The 10,432-nt window shown below is 43.4% G+C and overlaps 1 protein-coding gene across 4 annotated transcripts in view; it reads left to right on the top strand.

Annotated features, from left to right (window-relative positions):
• The window catches only part of WNT9A (Wnt family member 9A), a 52,130-nt gene that overhangs the window by 4,441 nt on the left and 37,257 nt on the right, over positions 1-10,432 (top strand). The gene's annotated exons all lie outside the window — the stretch shown is intronic.

Raw genomic sequence — 10,432 nt, 5'->3', positions numbered from 1 at the left:
CTTCAACTCCCAGAAGCCTCAGCCAGTCAGGAATTCTGGGATCTAGAAGTTCAAAACGTCTGGAAGATCAAAGATTGGGAGCTACTGCAGGTCTAGAGACACTGATTTCTACCTCCAGTTTTGGACTTCAACTCCCAGAAGCCCCAGCCAGCCATCAGGAGTTCTGGGACCTGAAGTCCAAAACATCTGAAGAGCAAATGTTTGGGAAACACTGCTCTAGAAAGTGATGTGTGATGTTGATTCTGGGGATGCTGGGAATTGGAGTCCATCATTAGGGGTTTGGAGAGGGAAGAGCCTGACCTCTGGTAGGAAGCTCTGTACTGTCAGAATAGTGAGGGACATTCTATGACATTCAGTCTTTCAGAGCTCAGGAAAGTTATTTTGTGTAACAGGTGACTCTGATGACTAATCATGCAAAAAAGTAACTTTCGCAAGCTCTACATCCTTTCCCTGAGTGTCAAACCAGGCTGGTCTCCATTTGGTTGGCCTTTTCTTCCAGATCAACAGAGTTTCAGGGCTGGTTCATCTCTTCCCTCTCTCTGCATGTTGGAAGTCTTTCTTGGCCTGCATTGCATTTCTTTGGTAGAAGCTTTGGCTAGTGATAGAAATTCTTCAGTAGCCAATTTCTTTGGCAGAAGCTTTGGCTAGAGTGCATCTTTGTTGTGTCCATCTTAATACTGTCTGTCTATTTTAATTCCTTTCCTATTTCTCTGAAACCCATCGTCCCAGATCCTGGGGTCAAGGCTTGTGGCTCCCTCTTCTTGGCTTTCAGTCTGCCCCTTTTAATTTTTCTTTGGAAAGAAATGGGTGGCTAGTGCAATTGAATATTGGCTCCCTAAAGAAACGGCAAGAGGTGGGTTGTTCCTATTTGTAGGATGGATAGTTGGGGCTTGGGCCAACAGCATACCAGTTTGTGGCTCTAGAGGACTGTGCTAGTCTGACAGCATGGCATGACTGTGAAACAAATTGAGTAGCCCAGTTTGGGATTTGAGAGCCAACTACATTTCTGAAGCTTTGGAGTGCTCCTGCTTTGCAGGTGAGTTGCCTGTCTTGTCTATTCTTGGGCCACTGTTAGCGTTTCAAGAGCCTGGGAGGCAATGGTCTTTTTGGACTACAATTTCAGCATAGCTGTTGGGGGGATTCTGGGACTTGTAGTCCACCCTTGCTAGTGGCCTGGACTTTTCCTTCATCATCGCCATCTATGTGACATCGATTGTGAAACCACAGGTGAATGGTAAGCCCAGCTGAAATTGAGGAAGGCTCTGTACCCCTGGTCCAGGGTTGCACTAGATATCCTTTGGGATCCCTTCCAACTTTGGGATGCTCTGATGGAGATGCTGAGTGCCTGTTCTTTAAAAAGCAGCTTAGGCTATTTTGGCAGGCAGCCTAGGCAGCTGAGAGCCAATTTTCCCTGAACCTGACACCTGCCGATCCAGCAAGTGAGCCTTTTTCAAAGATGATGGATGTTGTTGTCCCAATGCTGCATTGGAGGAGGATGCATTGGAGGAGGAGGACTGGTTAGATCTGGCACCTTCTTCTTTCCTGTGTGGACTTTTCTTTGGGAACTCCACTCCTTCCAAAGGTTTCTGAAGATGCCTTGCGAATGCTTTTGGTGCGTTCCTGGTTTGTGGGCCTTTGAAGCAATGGCTTCTGATGGAAGTCTCTGAGCATTGGCATTTGGTGGGCTGGAAATCAAAGTGAACAGTAAGATCAGGCTTCCCCCTTCCTCCTTTTTCTGCCTGTATTTCACAAGACTCTGCATGGCTCCTGCCTTTTTAAAAGGGGAAAAAGAAAAAGGATTAGAAACCTTTCTGGAAAAAAAAAAAGCTTTCCCCCTTTCCTGATCAGATAGGGCTGATGTGGGCTTGCTCTGGTTTTTGCCATTTCCTGTCTGGAAAGGCAGCCTGGGTGTGCCACTGTCTTGGGTCAAGAGGAATCTCGCCTTCCCTCTGGTTCAAAGAGGATAAAATCAACCACAGCTGGGGGGGGGGGGGGAAGGACCTCTTCTTGGATTGCAAGTCCCAGCATCCCCTGGGAGTCCAAAACGACTGGCTGGGGCGGCCTGGAAGTTGGTTGTCAAAAGCTGGCTGGGGATTCTGGGAGCTGGAGTCCAAGTGACTAGTTTGCAGCAGTCTGGGACTTGTGGTCCAAAGCTGGCTGGGGATTCTGAAGCTGAAGTCCAAAATGACTGGTCTGCAGTGGTCTGAGAGTTGTGGCCTAAAGCCGGTTGAGGATTCTGGGATCTGGAGTCCAGTGCATGGCTGAAGGTTATGGGAGTTGTAGTCCAAAACCCTAGTTGCCTGGAAGATTCTTAGACACCTTATCCAACACAAGTGGCTGACGTGGAAGCTGTGGGCCAAAGCTGGTTGGGGATTCTGAAATCTGCAGTCTAGAAACCAACCGTGGATGAGATGGTGGGAACTGTAGTCCAAAACCCCACTTTACAGGGAGCTTCTGGAAGCTGGAGTCCCCAAAAGGAACTGTCCTGCATTCTAGATTTGGTGCATGGATGAGTGTGGAGGTGAACTGGTTCAAACTGGTTTGTCTTCCGTTCTTGGGTTTTGAATTTTGCATGATGATTTCCTTCTGTTTTTTCCTTCCCTAAATTGAATGCTACTTTATGACTGTTTGCTCCGGGACTGACTGATTTCACCTCCCTGGAGTAAGGGGGAAGATGGGTTTCTGGCTCCTCTTCCCTTGTCCAAACTTCCTAGTTGGTTTTTGGAGGGGGAGGGGAGGAGATGCTGGGTGCCCTTCTTCTTCTCGCCAGCAGAGGGCTCCATCAACCTGCAAATTAAGAGTTAAAAAGCAGAAGGAGAGCGAGCCCAGCCCTGGGCTGTTAAGGCTGGCTGCTGCTGCAGGTGTATCCTGTTCTATAAGAAAATAAAACAGTTTCATGGGAAAGTTTCTCTTGCGCTCTCCCCGCCACACTTCTGTTCGTTCCTATTTATTTTGTTTCTCTCTGGGAGGATCCATTCTCTGTAGGAATTGGAATTGGAGGCAAGGTGCCAACCTCCACCCTAAAATACCATCACGAGATGGTGTTTCTTTCAAGGGAAACCATCATAATAAATAGGGGGAAGGAGCCGTCTTCTGCTTCTCTCTCATCAGCTTCTTGAGGTCATCTGCTTGAATCGTTTCCCTGGCTTCAGCCTTGTTTTGAAGCCCCATTTTTATAGCATTTGAAAAGCCAACAACATCCCTGCACAGAATGCACACTGCTCTTGGAGAATCTTACATTCCTAGAATCGTAAAATTTGGAAGGATCTGCAAGAATCATCTGTTCCTATGCACAGTTTCACTGAGAAGGCACTCCTGAAAAATGACCATCCAACCTCTAAAGACTTCCAAAGATTGAGACTCCTCCATTCCCTGTGGAAGTCTATTCTACCATTGAATATTTCTTGCAGTCCATAAGTTCTTCCTACTGTTCAGGAGGAGCCCCTTCTCTTGTAATGTGAATTCATTGGTTTGTATTCTAGTCTCTGGGGCAGCAGAGGAACAATCCATCTCCATCTTCAACATGACATCCCTTCAGATACTGAAAGATAACTATCACATCCCTTTTCCTTCTCTTCTGCAGGCCAAATATACCCAACTCCTTATATTGTACCTTCTAAAGCTTGGTTTCCAGATATTGATCCTCTTGGTCACCCTTCTCTGGACATGCTCCAGCTTTTCAGTATCCTTCCTGAGAGGTGGCAGTGGAAGGCAGTGCAGTGCAGTGGTGCACAGATCATTTGTACCATGTGCAAGGAAACATCTGTATGCAAGATGCAGCAGATGAAGGAGTAAGTTGTCTCATGTAGGTGATCTGAATAGGGCAGTTCCATGAGGTATGTGGCCCTCCAGAGGTTGTTTGATGACAACTCTCAGAAGTGATGGATGGTGAGAGTGGCATTCCACCAACATCTGGAGGGCCAGACGTTGCCCAACCTGATGTAGTGACTGTTATCCATGAAATCATCTCATGCCTACAGTTGTTGGGAGGCTCTTAACTTGGTGAAATGCATCCTACGCTATTGCACTGTTTGCTATTTGGGCCAAATGCCTCTTGCACAAGTAACATGCACATGGGGGCAAATCCAGTGTAGTGCAGTGGAGATCTTAGGTGTGGCCTTGCAACCTTATGGTGAAGGCTTTTGTTACTGTACATTAGCCAAAGAGCTGTGATGGTTGCCAGTGAGGGCCATTTTGTAGAATTATAAGGTTGGAAAATGATACTACTTTGACCCCACTTGAACTTCCATGACTGCATCCTATGGAATCCTTTGAGCCGTAGTCTTGGAAGGCATCTTGAAGTCTCTGTCAGAGAACTCCAGTGCCTTCCCAAAGTACAAATCCCAGGATTCCATAGGCTGTAGTTGGAGCAATTAACATGGAATCAAAGTGCTGTCATGGGTTAGTGCAAATGGGTCCCAAGCATCATCTGCTCCAGCCCCTTGTCCCAGTGCAGGCATCCTACAACTAAAGCAACCTTGCAGAGGAGGCAACCTCCAGAGTCTTAAGTTCTGCAGTGAAGAAGATTCCATTAACCTTTGAGGCAGTCTGTTCCACTGTCAAACTACTCTTACTATCAGCAAATTCTTCATATGGTTTAGTCAAAATCTCTTTTCTAGAATTCATTAGCTTGAATCTTAGCTTTGGGAGCAGAATAGAACAAATATGCTTTGTCTTAGTGGTGTCAGACCTTCAGAGACTGGAAGATGGCTGTCTTGTCACTTCTTAGCCTTTTCTTCTCTAGGCTGGCCATACCCAGCTGTCTCAAGTTTTCCTCACAGGGCTTGGCTTCCAGACACTCCAAATAACTCTATTTTTTTTATAATTTTATTGGTAGAATGAAAGTAATAAATGTTATTATAATAAATTGCTAAAACAAAATATTGATTAAATTCACCTTACAATAATATATAAAAAAACTTTTACATTACATTCCCCATACATATAATATATCCCTTTATATTCCATTCTTTACTACTTTATCTAACTTTAATTCATATTTCTTTTCATCGTATATGTTTCATAATTCCCCCCATCCCCTGAGCCTATCTTCTTCTTACTCTACCTCCAGAATTGTAGCTCTTACTCTGGTGGTAAAACACCTCCTTCTTTTCCTAAAACTTTTTGTACAAATGTTTTCCATATTGCTTCGAAATCATTTCTCTTGATTATTCCTCTTCTAAACTTAATTTCACTAGTTAACTTATCATTAATTGCTATTTGCCATATCTCTCTATACCAATCTTGTATTTGTAAATCTCTCTGGTCTTTCCACTTTTTTGCTATCATTAATCTTGCCGCTGTTAATAAATTTGTGATTAAATCCTTTATAACTTGGGCGCAGTTAGTTTTATCCTATAAAGATAATAAAGCTATCTTTGGACAAAATTCTAAATCAATTTTTGTTATTTCTTTTATCTCTTCAAATACCATTTGCCAAAATTTCCTTACAGTTTTACAACCCCACCAGATATGCCTATAAGTGCCTATCTCTTGACACCTTCTCCAACATAACCTTGAATAATTCTTTATATGACTTAACCTTACAGGCGTTAAATACCATTTCCAAATTATTTTATAATAATTCTCCTTTATTCGTATAGAATAAAATTTTAAATGGCATTGATTCCAGATTTCCCCCCATTCGTGGACGTTTATTTTTTGTGCTAAGTCCTCCTCCCATGTTGTCCTAAGATAATCTTCTTTCTCATTATATTTTAATAATAATTTATATCTTTCACTTGTGACCCTTTCTATACTTTCTCTTTGCCTGATCAACTGTTCAAATTTTGTATATTCTCTAATCTCTCCTATATTTTTCTCATACTTCTTTGTCCATTGTTCCAATTGAATACAATTATACCAAGTTAATTTTGATCCTTGCAATTTCTCCTTTATTTTCCCTTTCTCCCTCATATTCTTCATCCATTCTTTTATCCTATATATTTCTTGACCTTTTACTAATTTCCCTACTTCTTCCTTTAAATTTACTGGAAATTTTTTTAGCATTATAACTGGTGTTAAAGGTGAGATAGCTGGCATTAGTTTTTCTTAATTTTTTTCCCCAAATTTATAATATATTCTTTAAAAAGGGGTTTTCTATTTCCTTCATTTCTTTCATAGTAAATTCTTTAAAAAATATATTTTCCAATTTTTCCTCTATTCCTGTTGTTTCCATCTCTAACCAATCTAATTCCCCTTTCTCTATGATTCCATCTATAATATACTTTATTACTCCAAATAACTCTATGCTGTTCTACTTTTTCAGCAAATGACATGGCAATGATGGAGGCCTGTTATTTATTTCTTGTCTTTATGATGATGGCTATGGAGTTAAGATCAGATTTTGAAAAAGAAATAACCTTTTTTGACTAAAACTCCAGAAGCAGCCACTGATCATAATGGCCAGAGGTCATGGGAACTGTAATGCTAAAAAAAGGTATCTTTTCCAAGTTCTGGTTAGGTCAAGATGAGAGAATGAGGCCAGCCCTAGCTGGCACAATCCCTAGACCAGTGGTTCCCAGCTTTTGGTCTTCGTTATTTTTGGACATTGGATCCCAGAAGTCCCAGCCAGCTTGGCCAACAGTCAGGAGTTATGGGTGTTAAAGTCCAAAACATCTGAAGGACCAAAGGTTGGGAACCACTGCCCTAGATTAAGCCATAAGATCCATGGGTGGAAAGTGTGAATGTTTGGAAAGAGGGGATGGTAGAAGGAGCTGGAAGAGATGGTTGAAGGAAAGGCATAGGAAAGCAGTCTGACAAGAGTGTTGACAAGGGCAGGACGTCTTTGGTGGCAAGAGGGAAGTAAGTTTGAGAATCAAGGCCTGTATAAAACCCCTCTAGCAGAACAGCTTTTGATTGCAGTTCAAGTTTGGGGCAGATGGCCTGCTGTGTGATGAGGATGTGCCCAAATGTTGGAAGAAAGCTTGGCATCTCTGCCTGTGTAGGGTCAGCAAAGTACCTTTCAGCAGCGATGCTGTCTCTTGGAAGATATTTTGCTCAGAAACTGGCGAAATCTGAACTGAGAAGCTCCTCTCGTCTTCTCCCAATCCATTCTGGCTGCAGCTGCTTTCTCTTCCTTGGAAAATCCTCAGTGAAGATGTCCCTTGAAACCTGATGGCCGCAAAGTGTGTGGAAGGATGGTGTAGCCAAACATCTGCAGCTGTCACCACTAATGTTAGAGTTCCCAGGGCTAACACCTGGGGAAAGCTCTCCAATGTGAATTCACTTGAAAGCCTTTGATCGCATCACAAAGTGAGCCAAGGAATAATTTCCAAGTGTCAAGCTGATTGCTAGTTTGTAGAAGACATGTTTCCATCTCAGCATTGGTAGCAGTTTTGGTGTTGTCCCATAGTCCAATAAACAAGGGTCTCATTCATCTGGCCCTGCAAATGTGATTAACCAACATTTCCCCACTAGTTCAATGTTTATATGAAGCTGCTGGTCATGAGGACCTTGGGGCTTGGATGTCTTTTGGGTGGCCAGAGTGAAAACTGGAGAGGGCTCCTGTACTTTTAATTGTTGTGTAGAAGGTGGGATTTTGGCAAGGGTTGCTTGTCCGACAACTAGGTCACAAGCAACAACTGCTGGAATTCCCTCTTCTACGCAGACTTTAAAAGATTCAGGGGTCCAATTCAGCTTTCAGTCTGGCAGTCTTAAAGGAATTTCACTGGCTTCTGGTATGCTTTTTCTTTAAGATCCATGTGGTGTAGATGATACTGAAAACCCTGGACAGCTTGGGGACTTTTCTTGAAGGAGCATCTCTCCCTCTGTACCTTTTTTTCTGAGGATTCAGGTTTGCTGGAGTGATCTTCCTCTCGTTCCAACAAAAGGAATTGGACTACAACTTCAGAAGCATCCACTCAGTCTGGCCAGTGATCATAATGGCGGGGTGTTCTGGTTACTGTAGTACTAAAGTATCCTTTCCAAATTCTGGTTAGTTCAGGATGAGGGAATGAGGAACCCTTTGCTGGTCTGCAACTCTTGCCAACCTTGGCTGGCATACTTTCAAGATCAGTGATTCCCAAAATTTGGTCCTCCTAGTATTTTGGACTAGAGCTCCCTTGCAGAGAATTTTAAGACCCTCCCCAACCTACAAATCCCAGGTTTCAGTAGGATAGGATCAAACTACTGTAAAGGTGAAGTGCAGATACTGTCTATGGGCTCAGAGGATTGGGAGTACAGCAGTTGCAGGATTTGCTAGCACCACCTGCTACGCTTTCCCTCTTGGCTTGCAATAGTCGCAGCTGTTGCAGTCTCCTTAACCCAAGTCTCAGCAGTACACATGTTTCTACTAAGCTTCTGTTGGCTTCCATAGGCTTAATGTTCCCTTTTAGGCTAGGTTGAGGAGCTAAATGCCCTCTCTGTCTAGTTCTGAGCTCTAAAGAATGTGCTGTAGACTGGCCTGATTTCTCTCCTGTAGATGCTACTACATCTGTCTTAAAACTAGAGTTTGGTGCCCCCCTGTTGTTGGTGAAGCTGTATCTGGATTATATTGGAGTGGTTGAACGTTCTTCAATACCAACAAGCTTTTTCAAGAAATTCCTTAATACCCATAACTAAAAGCCATTTCTCAAGGCCAAAAATATGCCCTTCCAATCTGTATGATGGGGAGAAAGGAGGAAGTTCTCTGATTTGTTGGAAGTGCTTAGATGATGTCCTCCTATAAGGGCAGAATTGGGTTGGACTAGATGACCCTTGGGATCTCTTCCAGCTCTATGATTCTCTGAAGCTTTGACTTTCTAGAGGTTGTGACCATCAAGTCCCAGAAGCTATAGCGAGCAAGACAGATGGCAAGAGCTATGAAGAGTGCCACCCCTAAGATTTGTTAGGCAGAGAATGGAGTCACAGCTATCCTGATGGGCAGATAACAACCACTCCTTGTTCTAACCTTGGTTTCCTCATGAGCTGCTAGCATTCTGTTTGGCAGGAGGTCATGTGCTGAAGAGCATTGCCATGCAAGCTCCCATCTGTAGCATGAAGTAGTTTAACTTGTAGAGGAGACACTGCGGAGAAGCCAAGGCAGCATGTGAAGGAGAAGGGACATAGTGATGGTTGGTGACACCCATGTTGGTGTGGTAAGGAATCTAGTCTAAAATGCTAAGGAGCTGTCCATATGGCTAAGCACACTTTCGGGCTAAATTTCATCAACTTGGGTATCTCTCTCACAGTTCAGGCTAAGACATGGGATGGACTTGCCAGGCGCCAGTAAACACAGGATGGAAGTGAAACACTTCAAAACCTCATGGTGTTCTGCAGCGAGACTAATAGCTATGGGTACAGAAGTGGTTGGCACTTAGTGAAGGTCTAATTCATAGGGTGTAGTGGTTTGAGCATTGGACTATGACTGTAAAGGTTGTGGTTCAAATCCCCACTTGGCCATGGAATAGCTACAGCAGTTCAGTATTGTCTGGTGTGACCAGTTGTAGCTCTCCAGGTTTGGGGTGGGAATTTATTCCTCCAAATGTTACGTACCTAGTTTGCATAACTGGATGAGCCTAGCTGAACCAAAACTCCTTGGTGCTGAGATGTTGGTCCTTAGCAAAGTGCAAGTCTCAATCTGTTCTGCTGGGTAACTTGTTATAGCAAAACCTCAGTTCCTACAGACCCATGGGCAGCCAGAAAGCTTTTGCTACCTGTTGGTCTTGCTTTGTTTCTCTCAACCCCAAGAACACCAATGGCTCATGAAATAAATACAGTTTCCTTTTGAACCTTGTGTTTATATGTACGTAAGTTACCTGGCAACTTATGGCAACCCCATGAATTTTATAAGGTTGAACCTTACTGTTGAGCAAAGGGAATTGTTCCTTAGAGACTGTTCATCTCTATAGTGTCCTTCTTGAGGATGACCACACTGTGCCGTTACATTAGTTTTTGACCACTTTTGCTGTCATGGTTGCATCCTATGGCATCCTGGAATTGCAATTTATTTAAGTCTCCATTGGAGTTACTAGATCTTAGCTGAATTTCTAGTTTGCATGGGTCATCTCTCGGAAAGAGACAAGGGTGCAAATTTTCCAGTTTTGAGTGGCTTGGCTCCAGGCAAGCGGAAAAGGCTCTGCCCAGATCTCCAGTTTTAGCTATTAAAGCACCAGTTTGTGAAAGTTAATAGATTTCTTGCTGCAACTTGCAGACTCTCTAAAGCACCGTTTCCCAAATTTTGGTCCTCCAGATGTTTTGGACTTCAGGTCCCATAATTCCTGATTGTTGGTCCAACAGGCTAGGGCTTCTGGGATCTGAAGTCTGAAACACCGGCAGGACCAAAGTTTGGGAAACACTGTTCTAGAGGGTTTCTGTATTGACTATTTTAGCTTGCTCCTTCCTTCCCAATTGACGTGATGCCATGGCATAGCCTCCACTTTGCACCCACTTTCTAGCTGGAAGCAAGTAGGCTACATTAAATGTTCCTTACTCATCTGCTTAAGTAAGTGCA

This window comes from Sceloporus undulatus, chromosome 6 (genome assembly GCF_019175285.1).
Source record: "Sceloporus undulatus isolate JIND9_A2432 ecotype Alabama chromosome 6, SceUnd_v1.1, whole genome shotgun sequence".
In the NCBI taxonomy this organism is placed as follows: domain Eukaryota; kingdom Metazoa; phylum Chordata; class Lepidosauria; order Squamata; family Phrynosomatidae; genus Sceloporus; species Sceloporus undulatus.
The sequence above is the reverse complement of the archived record's forward strand: the minus strand, read 5'-3'. Positions and strand labels throughout refer to the sequence as shown.